Source organism: Sceloporus undulatus, chromosome 1 (genome assembly GCF_019175285.1).
Source record: "Sceloporus undulatus isolate JIND9_A2432 ecotype Alabama chromosome 1, SceUnd_v1.1, whole genome shotgun sequence".
Taxonomy (NCBI): domain Eukaryota; kingdom Metazoa; phylum Chordata; class Lepidosauria; order Squamata; family Phrynosomatidae; genus Sceloporus; species Sceloporus undulatus.
The window spans coordinates 8609253-8623764 of NC_056522.1; the positions used below are offsets into that span (position 1 = coordinate 8609253).

At 42.4% G+C, this 14512-nt stretch overlaps 1 long non-coding RNA gene across 2 annotated transcripts in view; it reads right to left on the reverse strand.

The window, feature by feature from the left end:
* LOC121918986 overlaps positions 1–3057 on the reverse strand; it is a 26909-nt gene extending 23852 nt beyond the window's left edge. The window contains exon 1 of one of the 2 annotated variants that reach the window (XR_006101363.1): positions 2827–3057. This is a non-coding gene — a long non-coding RNA (uncharacterized LOC121918986). Of the gene's footprint in view, positions 1–2788 lie in introns of both variants that reach the window. The other variant, XR_006101362.1, reaches the window with a different exon arrangement.
* Positions 3058–14512: the final 11455 nt, after the last annotated feature.

The following is a 14512-nucleotide window of genomic DNA, read 5'->3' on the forward strand; positions in this document are numbered from 1 at the left end:
ACATGGGGCAACCCTTATACCAAACCCGGAAGCTACAAATGGTGCAGAATATTTCCAGGGCCAGCCATATAACACCGGTGTTGAAAGATCTTCATTGGCTGCCTATTCGCTTCCGGGCCCAATATAAGGCGTTGGTGATCACCTATAAAGCCCTAAATGGCTTGGGCCCAGGATACCTGAAGGACCGCCTCTCCCCGTATATTCCGTCCCGCACCCTCAGAACATCTGAGCAGCAATTGCTGAAGGTGCCTGGGGCCAGGCTTACCTCCACCACGAGGAGGACATTCTCCATCGCCGCCCCGGCCCTTTGGAACACGCTGCCCACTGAGCTCTGCTCGGCTAACTCCCTGGCCCAATTCAGAAAGGAGCTAAAGACCTTTCTATTCCAGCAGGCATTCCCTGCTTAAAATCCTGTGGGCCTCCCTCCTCTACTGTGGCAAGAGGATGGGCTAATGGGGCTTTTAGTCTGTCTAATTTTTGTATAATGTATATGTAATTTTTGATTTTGTTACTGTATTGTATTTGAATTGTTTTTATCCACTGTTGTAAGCCGCCCTGATCTTGGGAAGGAGCGGGATATAAATAAAATTTTTATTTATTTTATTTATTTATTTAAGTTCCTCCCAGAGGACCAGAGAGCGCGGGGAGTATTGTATGGGAAGAGGCGGTCTCTGAGATAGCTCGGACCCAAGCCATTTAGGGCTTTAAAGGTAATAACCAACACCTTGTACTGGGCCCGGAAACCAATAGGCAGCCAGTGGAGGGACCTCAGAACCAGGGTGATGTGATCCCTTCTAGATGTTCCTGACACAAGCCTGGCTGCCATGTTTTGAACCAACTGTAGTTTCCGGAACAGACACAAGGGTAGCCCCATGTAGAGCACATTACAGAAGTCAAGGCGTGAGGTTACCAGCATGTGCACAACAGTCTCGAGATCCCTTACTTCCAGAAAAGGGCGCAGCTGGCGTATCAGCAGAAGCTGATAAAAGGCGCTCCTGATGGTCGCATTCACCTGATTTGTCATCAGGAGCGACGAGCCAAGGAGCACCCCCAGACTGCGAACACAGTCACTGGAGGAGAGTATGATACTATCCAGGACTGGTGGTTGCAACCCAATTCTTGGTTTTGGGGCCGCTATCGTGAACACCTCCTTCTTGTTCGGATTCAGCTTCAATCTGTTTTTCCTCATCTAGCCCATTAGCTTACAGTTGTAAACTGCTTAGACACTGCTAGTTCAGTATGAAGTGGTATATAAATGAAGCTGGGTTTTTTTGTTTATATATTATATATAATACATATCATACAGTGGAGGATCTGTTCCGGACACCCCCCCCCCTCTGCATAAGGCAAATTCTGCATAAGCTCGAGCTCCATTCAATAGAATGGGACTCGTGTTCGTGGTGGCACAAAACAAATAAAAACATGCTTCATTTGTATACCGCTTCATACCGCCTAAGCAGTGTCTAAGCAGTTTACAACTGTAAGCTAATTTGCCCCCAACAATCTGGGTACTCATTTTAGTGACCTCAGAAGGATGCAAGCCTGAGTCGAGCTTGAGGCCTTTTTTGCTGGTCTTGAACTTGCAACCTTGTGGTTTTGAGTGAGTGGCTGCAGTACAGGCATTTAACCACTGCTCCACCAGGGCTCCACGGAGCACACACCATTCATTCAATTGCAGCACGAGTGCTGCGTAAATTGGAAGCCACGTATGGTGCACCCGTGCATGGAGCGGGTACACTGTACTTATCGTACCATGTACAGTAGGTTCTTCTTATTGGCTGAGGTTTGGTATAGGGACCTCCTGTGGATATCAAAATGTGTGGATATCCAAGTCCCATTAAATAAAGTGGCAGATGATGGTGGCATCACTAGGAAGTGTGATGCAGACTGCACTGGGTGACAGTCCAGAAGAGGGGTGACACTCAATCAGACCATCCTCTCATAGAGGAGGGAAGGGTAACTGCTCTGGCCTTGGTATCCTATGGTGGCAGCAGCCTTCTTATGAGAAGGAGCAGGAGCCGCAGCCCCTCCAATGTCTCAGTGCCATTTTGAATTCTAATCCTGTCCTCTGGAGTATCCTCCCCACTCCCACCCCCAAATTTGTTATTTGAAAATTTCATAAGCATGTTTTCTATTCCATCATCTCAATCACTGACAAAAAAATGTTAAACAACATCAGACCCAGGACAGAACCCCGAGGCATGTCACTTATCACTTCTCTCCAAGACTATCTAGGTTTAGTCTCACAATCAATTATAGATCCTCCTCTATCTCTATCTAGCCCACAGTTCACTAGCTTGCCTACTTACTAGAATATTATGGGGAACTTTGTTAAATATATTTGTGCATATTTTTCCATTTACATACGTTTTTAGCCATTCACTTTTTAAAAAATTAGGCAAGAGTTTGAATGGCTAATATGCACCACAAGTTTCATGAATGTGTGTGTTTTCTCATGAAAGACATGCTTTGTATCACAATCAGTTTCAGAAGGTGTGAAATGAATTATTTCAATGAGTATCTCAAAACCACTGGAATCTTTTTCTATTTCTGCTCACTGTCCATTGCTAGATGTCAGCATTTGACTTCTAATAAATGTGTGTTAGGCCTTCTGTGCATGGTCCAAAAGGCCCATTTCCCCCCCCCCCCCATTCTGGTGACACCCTGTTTGGACAATGCATGGTCCAAACCCTGGTTCTGGTACAAACAGTTCAGATGATATCTGGTATGCTGAGCACAAGAATCAGGGCATATCACCCTTAACACATTTTCAAAACATAGCTCTTACTCTGGATTTTCTGGGAAGATACTGAGCCATCCACTCACATGCTGGGACAACTTTAAGCATGGCCATTCCACTGAGCTGCCTGCTATGTCTGCTGCTGTTGCCACCTATTCTGAAGTCCAAATGAAGCATCCACCATGTGATCATCACTGGGTGCCTTGTTCTGATCTCAGAAGTGTGTGGTTCATGGTGGCACAAGGTGGCTCAAATGAATGCTTGTGCAGATGAGGGAACGCTGGGGCATTTCTGGAGCCAGGATACTCCAGCTGCCCCAGAATAGCCTGGTCAGTGCAGATAAACCCTTGTCAAGTACATGTGTCTGTCATATCCATATAGAGTCATGGCTTTCAGCTACAATATCATGTTACTTATTACCATTAAACTGAACCTGATGTACTGTAGCAATGTATCTTTGAATGCCAAAGAAACATTTGGAAACGAATTACCTTCATGCCTTTCATGTTACATTAGGAAAAGAATACCAGAAAAGATGACCCTTAGTTTGAGAGCTAGTCAGCCCATTCAGAGTCCACCTCTTTTCCCAACCAATCCTGAATCCTTTAGGGAACAACCCACCAGTAGCCAGGGAAAGGTAAAGTTAAATAATTGTGAGACTCTGCTTTTTGGATGTAGCCCAAAAAGAAGAGTTTTGTAATCTGCTAGTAATGTAAGACTCGTAATCCTGCCACACTGAAGTTGGGGGTGGGTGCTGGGGGGTGGAATGAACTTAGCCTATGAAATGAACAGTGGAAATCACCTTTGACTCTTGCTATTCCCAACCATCCTTATAAATAACCTCAGCCTCAACTGCTTAATTCTACTTGGCCTGATCTTCAGATTTTTCTCTCTCTTCCAAGGAACTTTGCTGAGCATTAACCATGAAGGCCATCTTCCTTGTCTTTACCATCTTCTTGCTTGCCTACCAAGCTGTTCCAGGTAAGAAAAGTTCAACTAAAATGTTCTGGAAAACTAACCAAGCTAGAACTAATTTCATTAGCAACTAGGCAAGACCTGGAATTTGTAAATGGCGAATTTTCATATCAGATTTTCACCAACAGCTACAAAAGTGTTGGAATTAACCTGTTTCTTAAGTTTTTTTGTTGGATTTTTATATCCAGTGTTCGCCAACAGCTAGAGAAGCTAGAGGTATATTTCAATCCATGACAACAAAAAGAGAGGTATACCACCATTTAATTTTCCTAATGAGGAGGAAATTCCAAGGATGACCTCTGGAAAATGACCTTTTTCCTTGTGATCAAAGAGTACTAGAGATTGGCAATATCATTCTAATATTTGATAATTAGCAATTGTATAAATAGAGCATGTCAGAAGCAAGCAAACTCCAAAAGCTGGCAGCACAGGCAATATTTGTAGATTAAATTCTTAAAGGATCCCTTCTTATCAGCCTCACTCCGACTTGTTAGTTGCAATTTGTTTGACTCTAGCTAAATGTTCTGGTATTTGGGAAGCTAGCCTTTCCAAATTCAAACTACAATGGGCCTCCCACATTTTCTGTGCTTAGGGGTGCAGGATCCCTTTGAAAGTGGGCAAACCACAAATAAAATAAAAGTAGTTCTTTTTTAAAAAAGCCCGAGAGAATACCTCTTTAGGAATCTCTAGATTCACCAGCACAACTCTGTGGTCTGGAGGCCCTACAAATGCCTAGAAACATGTTCTCTCTTGGAATCTCTAGGACTTCCAGTGCAATGTTTGGTGGAAGTTGACCACAGAGTAATTCTGAAAGACCTAGACATTCTTAGAAATATTAACATACTAACACATCAATGAATAATCAAATCCACAAAAGTCCAAGATGCAAATGTGGAGGGCCAACTGAACTTTCGATACCTGCAGGTGAGTTTGTATGTGTTTCAGAGTACTGATTTTTCTCTCCCAATTTGCTCTTCTCCCTTCACTCTGTGTTTCATGTAAGTTTCATGCGTTCTCTTCCCAGGAACCTTGCATGTGTGCCTAATTTGGGAATTTTCAAAGACACTTCCATAGCAGGCTGTTTCAGTATACAAGAATCTTGTAGCACCTTTGAAATTAGGATGTTTGTATCATTACCTTTCATTGGACTTTATCACATTGGGAAAATAGGGGAATTTAAACATTGATTATCCTGTGAAAATCACACAATTGCAATTAACATTTTCACACACATCTCGATTGAATTGCCATCATCCCAGGAATAAGCAGGCAATAAACAGGCAATAAACAGCAACAAATCATTCATGGCATATCCCTGTGAATGATTTGTTGCTGTTTATTGCCTGTTTATTCCAGGGATAATGGCGATTTAATCTGCAACACTGTATGAAAATGCTAATCGTGATTGTGTGATTTCTACAGGATAATTGATGTTTAAAATCCCATTTTTTCCCATGTGATAAATTCCATAGTTGCATCTGATGAAATAGATCCAGCCCATGATAGAGTATGCTTCAAATCTTTTTCTCTCATCTAGGAATGTAAATGTTCATTACATTTATTCTTGTAGGCAAGAATGGATGGCTTAATTAATTTTATTTATTCATTTATTGAATTTATATCCTGCCTTTTCCCCAAGTGAGATCCCCCCCCCCCCCAACAATACAAGAAAACTGTGCAGTTTTCAAGGATTTTTATTCAAACATTAAAAAAAAAACTTGGTGCAGAAAAATTGCCAGAATATCCTCCTTCCAAAAATATTGCACACATGCCTACATAAAAATACACATATATTTTATGTGAATTTCCCTTAAGTCCATTTGCATCTTTCAAATAGCAACACATTTGATGCAGCCACTGTCCCCTAATACAATGCAATTTCATATTAGGTTCAGCAATGAATATCTGGGGGACACACTTGAAGAAAGTATTTTATGCACACTATAAACCGAGAACAATATCACAAAATACAAAAAACAACAACATGAATCCAATTACAAATGTATGTTTTACATTTTGGATCTAGTGAAACTAAATTAATGTTTCTATCATCCTAATGTGAAAGAATTCACCACATTTATGGAGAAGATAAGGTTTAATTTGAGCCAGCATAGTTATAGTTTGAGTGTTTGTTTGTTGTTTGTTGTTTGTTTCATCCCACTTTTTCCCAGGACGGGACTGGAGTGTGGACTACCCTGGAGACTAGGGTTCAAATCCCAGTCAGCCATTAACCTAATGGCGGCTTTGGCAGGCACAACACTCCAGCCCCAGAGACCCGTGTAGTGCACCAGGGTATCATAAGTCAGAAGAATGACTTGAAGGCAGATAAACAAGCAACACCAATGTTTTATTTGAACCAGTATCATATTATGATCAGATTGCACTAAACTCGGGGAAACAGGGTTTCAATCCCTTCATCATGGAAACACATGAGTGACTTGATCAAGTCACAACTACTCAGCTAGAGGAAAGCAATGTCAAACCATAGGTTCACCAAAAGTCTGAAATTATTTAAGTACACAACAACAAAACATTACATTTTATTATTAAAACAGGAGTGTTCTCTCCTTGTTCTCGTGTTCAGTGCTTCTTTGGCTTCTATTCATTTATCGGATCAATTTAAGGAGACGGAGTTTTACCCAAACAGTGTTTGCACTATGTTCTTCAATGTCCCCCAAACCATCTCACAAACGTATATTTTTCCCGTAGGAAAATGCTCAGGACAAGGACACAATGCTTTGGTAGGTGGTGGATCTTGCATGCTGACATGCAGGGGCACTTCTGTTGAGGTGGGACCTGCCAAGGGGGAACATGCTTGTTGTAGAGTAAGTCTGGCACTGGGTTCAGGAAAATGCCACCTTCTAGTTATTGCAATAAAATTCAACTACATCTCGGATATAATTCCAAAAGGAAATAACAATGATATGATGTTATTGAGATTTTATTCATTTGTTCCTGGCTTTCTTCCAATAAAGAGACTCAAAGTGGCTAACAATTATTTTAACAATGCAGGCTACAAACTGAACATAAACCTGAAAAAAGGTTATTTAAAATTAAATAATTTCTAAAGATAAACATTAAACATTTTTTAAAATACACTATATACGACCATAAAAAAACACTGCACATCTTTAAAAGCGCCCATAATCAGTTTCTAAAAGCTAGAGCATTAATTTTTAAATTTACTGGCAAAGAAGCAAGGAGGAGCCCTTCTGGCTTCCCGGAAAGGGAGCCCAAAGTTGGGAGAAGCAACCAGGAAGGCCCCTTCCTGTTTCTACCAAATGAGCTGAGAGTTGGTGGAAATGATAGAAAACACTCTCCAGATACTCTGACTCTAGTGGATAAGTAAGATAAAGTCCTTCAGATAACCTGAGACCAATGTAAGGGATTAAAGGGTTCTACTCTATGTCTTTGGTCAGATCTCATCCAGAATACAATCCATCCTGGCCACCACAGGTCAGAAGTATAATGAGAAGGCGAAAGTGTTCAGAGGAGACAAAAAAGATGGTCCAAGCCATTAGGCGTTAGATATCTTTTTGTGTGGGAAAGAAGACTGAGAGGGTGGCGTTATAGCATCTTAAATACCTGAACAATCATAGGAAGATGGAGCACTGTTTTCTGCTGCTCTGAAACACTACCACAAGCCGTGAATTAAATAAACAAGACAAAAAAGAAATCTAAACATAAGGAAATAATTTTTAAATGTAAGGCATGCAGACACAGGCTCTCCCTCACTGAGAACTGTTAGACACTTTGCAATCTGCAGCTAAATCAAATGGTATTTTCTGTATACAAAACAATCGTATACCAATGATGAAAAATACAATTTAGAGAGCCGCATGGGTAGTGGTGGACCATAGGGCAGTGACTCTGGGGACCATGGTTTCAGTTCTGGTCGTCATGTAAAATTCCACTGGTGACTGAGGAAGTCACTCTCTCTCAGTCTCAGAGGACAAATGACAAATCCCTCGAACAAACCTGCAAGAAAAAAACTCATGATAGATTCACCTTAGGGTTCTATTAGTTGGAAAATCTTGAAAGCACACACGCAACACATATATTTTAATTGAAAAATGAGAGAGAAAGAATAATCAGTGGATAGATTAAAAATAATGTTGGCGTCTTGGGGCTGATATATGGGTGTCAACACACCCTTTGTGCCCTGATGGGGGCCAGGCAACCACATGCCAGGCCTCTGGAAGGAGCAAAAAAGAGCCGGTACAACTGCTTCTTTTTGCATCCCAGAAGTCCACAGGTGCATGCCAGCCAGATGAAGCCCTTCCACACGCGCAGTTTGGACACCGCACCCGAGATGTCATCATAGTGTGTGCTCTAGGAGGGGCACACCAGATGGCAATGCATTAGCAAGAGTTTCTATGCCACTTATCAGAGCACTTACACATCCCTAGCATTTACAAAATGTAAGCTAATTGCCCCCAAACAATCTGAGTACTCATTTAGCAACCTCAGAAGAATGCAAGCCTGGTACATGAGCCTTTTGTGTATTGAACTGCACTTTATGGTTTGTGAGTGGTGACTGCATACAGGCATCTAACCACTGCACCACCAGGGTGGCACGTAAGGGCCCAGAGCATGAAGACCTCGCCTCACCACATGTACAGGCTGCAAAAAGTGAAGCTTACAAAACCCTTACAGTCCACATGTCCCCTACAGAAGTGGTTGGACATTTTGTCCAGTGCACAATCCCAGATTACAGAAGTGAGTCAAAGCGTATCAGATTGCAAAAATCCAGTCTTATTTGTGCACCGCATTGCTATTCAGATCGGGTGTGTGTAAGCAAACCTTAATGTGGAGAGGTTCTTGCCTGACATCACAACGTCTATTCTCCGCACCTCTCACTGCATTTATTTCTTTTTCTGGCCTCTCAAGCTAACTTTCTGAGAAATGGTGAAACGTTATACGTGAAAGATACAAGCCATCGACCTCGAACACCACTTTTAGAGGAAACAGGAAATTTTATAGTAAAAGGCAACTGGTTTTGCAGTAGACATTTCTCTAGCATAAAAACAAAATCCCATACGGTCCTTTTCTTTTCTTCCTTTAAAAAAAAACAAAAACATCACATAACCAATATGTTCTGCCAACTCAGTAAGGGATGGAGTCATAACTAGTAGTTGGACCCACTGAGCAAGCAACCAGCAGCAAGTCTTGCTCAATGTGTCCTATTGCACAAATGTGTCTTTTAAACAAAAAAAAAAACGGGAACCCCATTGTGAAATGGTAAATCTTGTACATCCACAATTACTGCTGATGCATCTCGTGTCAACAATGTAACTCCCAAATTGGAAGTGCATATTAGCCTATGATGCAGATCTCACTCTTGTGTGATACACATCAAAGCACTCCAACAGATGGCCATCGCCTCTGTTGAAAATCTCCAGAGAGAACATCAAAGGAACATGCCCATTGTTGAACAGCTCTGTACTTTCAGAATTCTCGTCCTATGTTGAGTGGAAACTCTTTTACGGTAGTTAAATCCATTGGTCCAGGTCTTAGTTTCCTTCTGCAATAGCAGAAAACAGCTTGCTGAAGCTTGCTTCATCCAAATTTGATAATCCTTCAAATATTTAACAACAGGGCCACAGATCACCTCTGACTGTCTCTTTTCCAGGCTAAACATACTCAAGCTCCCTAAGCTCCTCTTCCTAGGGCAGGGTTTCCAGACCTTTCACTTTCAACACATTGTGGTTACCCCCCTCTGGACATGCTCATATCTGAGGTCAGTAAAAGGGCCATGGCATCAATGACATGGCTGGGCAACCATCATTCTGGACCCTCAGAGCAAGCAACCCACAGTGGTGGGCTGCCATGCCAGACCACACAGTAAGACTTTCTTTTGAACAGCCACTGGGCATCAAAATAGAGGGACCTCCAAATCTGCTGGAAGATCTGGAGCGAACAGTGAGTTATTTTTTTAAAAAAAATCAGTTTACAAGGGTGTTATACCCAAGGTCTGATGCTAAACCGGTCATACTGGCTGGACTGTTTCACACCAGAAGCGGGGGAATTAGTGCCTTTCTCAATCTGGACTCTCGACTGAGAGGATGGGGGAAGGATCTTTTATTTGCCCATGCAGACAGGGCATAACCAATCATTTGACCGCTAGAAGACACGAAAAATCAACTAAGGCCCAGTACAGATTAAGAAGAAAGGGGTGTGCAGAGGCCGCCTCTTTCTTCCTCTGGATCATTGCTGTGGCAACCACAACACAGCTGCAACAACAAATCCAACTTGAAGAAAAGAGCTCCAAAATGGAGCGCGTTCCATGATACCCAACCAAGGCAACCTTTGCACCCTGAGCATTTGCGGTGAACGTGTCATTGTGCCGTGCCGTTAGGACATTATTTTGCACAAGACATGTCACGGATGGGTGCACCATTAGAACCGGTGCTCTGCGTTGCGATGGCACCGCCCATATGTATTAGGGTTCGGAGAGCATGTGGTTCGATGCGACTCCCCAAATCCTAAAAACGCCATCTCCCCCCTAAGTCTCAGTTGCCCATAATTCAACACCTTTGCTGACCATCTAGTATCTAAATGTGGGACATTGACACTTATCTTCAGAGATTCCGTAATGTCCACAGTGTTGCTAAAATACTTGAGCCTAGATCTTTAGGAGGAAGATGAAGCATGGTATACTTTTACCTCTACTGTTCATACTTTTTGGTGGAAATCTTGATGACTGTCCAAGATTTCTCTGTGAGCCAGGTATGGTTATAATAACCACCACTACTAGTAGTAACCCAACATGTTGGGGACGCATGACAAGCTCTCTGATTTTTTTTCTATCGACAGTTTCTCTGTCTATGGTCTGTTTATGACATTTGCTTGGTGACCAGAGAATCCTTTGCTCCTCTCTTTAATTATGAAAATAAGGCCACTGAGTAGTTTTGAAAGCACTATGGGTATAATTCACAGGAGGAGGTAAGACAGGAAGGGGAATCATTTCTATATAAATGTAAATTCTATTAGACTATCAAGGAGTTTGTACAAATATAAAGAGAAACACGGAATATATAAAGGCGGACAGTTCTGTCCGATATAGAATAAGTAAGAAAGAAGGTGGTGGGGGCTGTCTTAAATATACAAAAAACAGGTGATAAGAACAAATGGTTTAAGGGGTTGCTGAGATAGAATAATGGTGCACGTGTGTGAGGGATATTTGGTGTTCTTATTAAATGTGGCTCTTTTAAAAATGTGTCTGTCTCGGTAAAGCCAATGTTTCTTTCGTCCTATCCCACTGACGCGACGTCTTTTACCGACAGAGCTCCCGCTCCTCTTAAGTTTTCAGATGTGGGGTGAATGTGACTTTTTATAGCGTGGAGGTGTGGCATGCCTTCTGTCCGTTTCTGCATTCTGCAACCCTAAGGTGAACTTTAATATGGGGGTTTCTTGGCAGATTTGTTCAGATGTTGCCATGGGCCTTCCCTGAGGCGAAGAGCATGAGACTTGCCCACGATTACCCAGTGGGGTTCATGGCCAAGCCAGGAATCAAATCCTAATATCCAGAATCTTATTCAACACTCAAACCACTAGCACCATGGTGTTTCTCATATCATAACCATTCTACTCTAATTTAGTTTTCAAATGTTCTCGCCTTCATGGCAACAACTCTCTTCTGAAAATGTATCACAAAATTGCCCTACTACAGCTCCCATCTATGGAAGAAGATTATGATGATAGTCCGTCTTTCAGGAATGTACAGGCCGAAATGATTTCCCCTTATCCTTAGCTTGGGATCAAAGCCGTTTTGGATTTTGGAAGTTTTTTTAATATTTTTGGAATTTTCCATACCATAATGAGATGTCTTAAAAGGGGACCCAACTTAAAAATGACATTCAATTTGTGGTGTTAGTATACACCTTATACACATAGCCTTAAGAATCATTTTTTATATAGAATCTTTTTAAAAATAATTTTGTGCAAGAAACAAATTGGTGGATTTGAAATAGTTCATATTCCAGAAGTCCAAACAGGAAGAATTTGATCTGTATAGCGATCTACCTTTGCCAACGCAAAGAGACAGCTTGGTAACAAGAAATCCAGTCTGCTGTCTTACTCCCAAGAGAACATTGTTGAGATACCTGACCCACTGACATCAAGCCTGGCATTTGAATTCACAAGTTCTTTCTGCAGGTTTCTCATTTCTCTTTGCAGAAAATGCTGTTTTCAGTGTAAATCATCCTGTACACATTTTGCAGGAATAATCCCTGAACTGCAAAGATTCGTGTTAGAACAAGGTAATCTGTCTCTAGACTCAAAAACATAATAATAATAATAATAATGATAAGAATAATAATATATAATATTTTTATTTATATACCGGCGAGTTCCTTTTTTATATCATGGGGTGGACATAGACGGTTAAAAAACAAGATAAACAGAAAAGCAATGAAACAGCAAAATCCTCCTGCAACCCCCAGAGTACATAAGACAGTTAAAACATCAATATTAGCATCTTAAAACATCATAAACCATAAATCACAAACAAACCCCAAATACCAATGAAAAATATAAAAACGCAGAACAAACTCAACCTCGTGGAAGGAAAGCCTGGCAGAAAAAGGAAATTTTTAGAAGGCGTTTAAATACATCAAGGGAGGTGGCTGTGTGGAGCTGGTCAGCGGGTGTTCCAGGTCAGGGGTGAGGTGGAAAGGCCCTCTGAGTTTGCACTGTAACGTGCGTCTGGAATGGATTAAGAATGTTTCCTTCCTCCCGACTGAGATGCGGGTCAGATGTATGTGGGAGAGGCGTCTCCAATAACCTGGGCCCAAGCCATTTAGGGCCTGTTATATAGTGATCAGCCATACCTTGTATTGGGCCTTGGAAAGCGGAATGGGCATGCCAATGGGAAGATCTTTAAACAGGTGTTATGGCTGGCTCTGGAACAACATCCATGACCAGTCCTGGCAGCCATATGTGCAACAATTGTGCTTCCGAGTTGGTACACGGGTTGCCCCATGTAGAGCGCGTTTCAAAAATCCAAACGAGAGGGTACCAGAGCGGTACCACGGTTTCAAGGTCACCCGGCCCAGGTAAGGCCGCAGCGGGCATACGCCGAAGCTGATAACAAGTGCCTCCGTGACCGTTGCATCCACCTGAGATGTAAGGTGAAGCGATGATTCCAGAAGCACCCCAGACTGCGAACAAGAGTCCTTCACAGGAGCGGTACCCCATTCAGTACAGGTGAACAATTTCCGGCCCCCCCGGGCCGAGGAGAGCCTAGCACAGTAATCTTCCCGTTTCTCTGGATTCAAAACTTGAGTCTATTTTCCCTCATCCAGCCATTACTGACAATGTTTTTTTCAACCAGCTATTTCCATACTTTTGAATAGTCTTTCCATCTAATATGGCTAAGTTTCCCTTACCCACGTAGTTGGTTCTGTGAGGCTGTTTCCATCATTAAGCAACGTGAGGAACCATCAGTCCTTTTGAGTGGGAAAATGTCTTGGGGGGGGGGGGGGAGTAGGGTAATTTCTTCCTAAGAGCCAGTGTGGTGTAGTGCTTTGATCATTGGGCTTTCAACTTTGTAAAACCAGAGTGTGATTCCCCCGCTTGGCCATGGTAACTCAGGTAACCAGGGGTGAGACCCTGGGGGCCAATGGAATGCCTGTACTGCAAGCTAACTCACTCAAAACCATAGGTTGCGAGTTCATAGAATCAATCGAAGTCATAGAAATCCATAGAATCATATCGTTGGAGAGACTAACTAAGGGCCATCCAGTCATCCAGTCAACCCCCTGCCACGCAGGAAATCCCAATCAAAGCAATCCCCACGTATGGCCATCCAGCCTCGGCTTAAAGACCTCCAAGGAAGGATACTCCCCTACGCTCTGAGGGAGTTTGTTCCACTGTCGACAGGCCCTTACTTTACAGTTATTTCTCCTTTCCTTCCTAATGTTGAGTTGAATCTCTTTTCCTGGAGCTCGCATCCTTGTTCCGGGTCCTGTTTCCTGGAGCAGCAGAAAACAAGGGTGGCTCTCTCTTCAATAAAAAAAAAAATGACAATCCTTCAAATAGTTAACAGTCGACCATATCACCCGTACCTTCTCTTCTCCAGGCGAAACATCCCTAGCCTCCCTGAGTCGTTCCTCATAAGGGCAAGGTTCATACCTTTCACCCATTTGATCGCCCTCCTCTGACTCCGACAGTGTCTCAAATGTCCTTTTTGAATTGTGGTGCCCAGAACTGGACACAATATTCTAGGTGGGGCCTGACCAAAGCAGAGTACAATGGCACAATTACTTCTCTTGATCAAGACACTATACTTTTATTGATGCAGCCTAAAATTGCATTGGCCTTTTTAGCTGCTGCATTGCATTGTTGACTCATGTTCAACTTATCGTCTACTTGGACTCCTAGATCCCTTTCTCATGTACTTTCATTCAGCCATGTGTCTCCCATTCTAAATCTGTGTATTTCATTTTTCCGCCCTAAGTGCAGTACCTTGCATTTCTCTGTGTTGAATTTCATTTTGTTAGCTTTGGCCCAGCTTTCTAGTCTATTCAGGTCATTTTGAATGTTGATCCTGTCCTCTGGAGTATTAGCTATGTCTCCTAATTTGGTGTCATCTGCAAATTTCAAAAGTGTGCTCTTAATGCTGTCATCCAGGTCATTGATAAAGATGTTGAATAGCACCGGGCCCAGGACAGAGCCCTGTGGGACCCCACTGGTCACTTCTCTCCAGGCTGAAAAAGAGCCATTGTTGAGCACCCTTTGAGTTCGGCCGGTCAACCAATTACAGATCCATTTAACAGTTCCTTTGTCTAGCCCACA